The sequence below is a fragment of the Schistocerca serialis genome, chromosome 9, assembly GCF_023864345.2.
Source record: "Schistocerca serialis cubense isolate TAMUIC-IGC-003099 chromosome 9, iqSchSeri2.2, whole genome shotgun sequence".
NCBI lineage: Eukaryota > Metazoa > Arthropoda > Insecta > Orthoptera > Acrididae > Schistocerca > Schistocerca serialis.
Genome location: NC_064646.1, coordinates 334,767,138 through 334,769,444, shown reverse-complemented (window position 1 = coordinate 334,769,444; position 2,307 = coordinate 334,767,138).

Genomic DNA, 2,307 nt, shown 5'->3' with positions numbered 1-2,307 from the left:
CCTGCTGCATACCGACGTTAATGATATGGGCCTGTAATTTAGTGCATTACTCCTACTACCTTTCTTGAATATTGGTGTGACCTGTGCAACTTTCCAGTCTTTGGGTACGGATCTTTCATCGAGCGAACGGTTGTATATGATTGTTAAGTATGGAGCTAATTGATCAGCATACTCCGAAAGGAACCTAATTGGTATACAGTCTAGACCAGAAGAACTGCTTTTATTAAGTGATTTAAGTTGCTTCACTACTCCGAGGATATTTACTTCTATGTTACTCATGTTGGCAGCTGTTCTCGATTCGAATTCTGGAATATTTACTTCGTCTTCTTTTGTGAAGGCATTTCGGAAGGCTGCGTTCAGTAAATCTGCTTTGGCAGCACTGTCTTCGATAGTATCTACATTGTTATCGCACAGAGAAGGCATTGATTGTTTCTTGCCGCTAACATACTTCACATACGATCAGAATCTCTGTGGATTTTCTGCCAGGTTTCGAGACAAAGGTTCGTTGTGGAAACTGTTATAGGCATCTCGCATGGAACTCCGCACTAAGTTTCCAGCTTCTGTAAAGGATCGTCAATCTTGGAGATTTTGCATCTGTTTAAATTTGGCGTGTTTGTTTCTGCAACAGTGTTCTAACCCGTTCTGTGTACCAAGGAGGATCACCTCCGTCGTTTGTTGGTTTATTCGGTATAAACCTCTCAATTGCTGCCGATACTATTTCTTTGAGTTTAAGCCACATCTGGTCTACACTTATATTATTGATGACTATCTGAAACCCTCAGCTGCCGACAGGTGTTGATGATATACCTCGATGTGGACAGCTGAAAATGTGTGCCCCAACCAGGATTCGAACCCGGGATCTCCTGCTTACATGGCAGAAGCTCTATCCATCTGAGCCACCGAGGACACAGATGAATAGCGCGACTGCAGGGACTTATCCCTTGCACGTTCCCCGTGAGACTCATTCCCAGCTGTCCACAATTCTACATATGTAATGTACCTTATAGACATTTGCCCATCCACTCATTACTCGCGCACGCTTTGGCGATTCCCGTAAGAGTTTGGGCAACCTGTGCGGATTCACACAGACGAAGGTCAATGGCTGGGTAGCCCTTAACTATATATATGAAGACAGTAACTGTTCTCAAAAGAACAGAACACTGTTGATGACCGTGCAGCTTTTCCCTGGAATAAATGATGACTAACTGAAACCCTCAGCTGCCGACAGGCCGGGAGTAATCAAATGAATTAAAATACGTTCGCATAGTTACGGAAGGCTAAAATATGTTATTAGTTTTACATTTTATTTCCACCTTCCTGACAGTCAAGCATTAATCGCCTTGTGGAACAATCCAGTTATTTTTGTCGGTTTGCTAAAGAGATTTGGCTTCCATTAATCTTTTCTGCTTTATTTGAAACAAAGTGTTTAATTTCACACTATTGGCTAGTTTCAACTGATCGCTGCATTTCAAGTGCACGTATGTTATTATGCCATAATAAAGAACCAAACATAGATAACACAGTGCTGGTAGTCCAAGAAAATTTACATACGAATCTGGACATATGAATGTGCATTTTAAGCCGAATTATGCATCTTAGTATGGTTCACGAAATTCCGATGCTCTTGAAGTATCCTCTGCTCTCTTCTTTCTTTTATGACATAATGTAAGATCTTTTAATGTTTTACACATACAAACATATGGGCTTCCTGCGTCATCGTAGCTGCGTAAGCATGGTGACGCCTCTTATCTGGCGCTCTCTTTCAGCTGCTGAAACGAACCTATTTCAAACAGGTCGCAGGAAAATATTGCAAATGGTGGTTTGAACACTTACATTCAAACCAAATTTCGTTTTACGCAAGATGAACTATGTGCGAGAATGTACGATGAATTTCTTAAATCACAAAGCGTTTGACTCTCATTTAAAAATCAACTCTTTCAGAACAACCATTTAGATGAATTTCGAGCCATAAGATCAGACATTTACGCCACTATTAAAAATTTTACTGGCACATTTGTGTGATTTATCTTGAAGTGTAACACGCGCAAAAAAGATCAACATTATATGTGGAAGCTTAGCTTCTCTTCCAGTCTATTAATCTTCGAGACCAATATTATATGTGAATGCTATGTACATTAATTTAAACCATTAACTTTTCTTATTTGTGTGTTTGTGCTACTTACGAGTGATCTTGCTATTGGCTGACTACATGACGTGTCCTATGCTGCCATCAGCTGGCGAGATCATGTGACATGAGCTATGACTGGCTTACAAAAGCGCATCGCAATCTCGATTTCAATGCTTCGG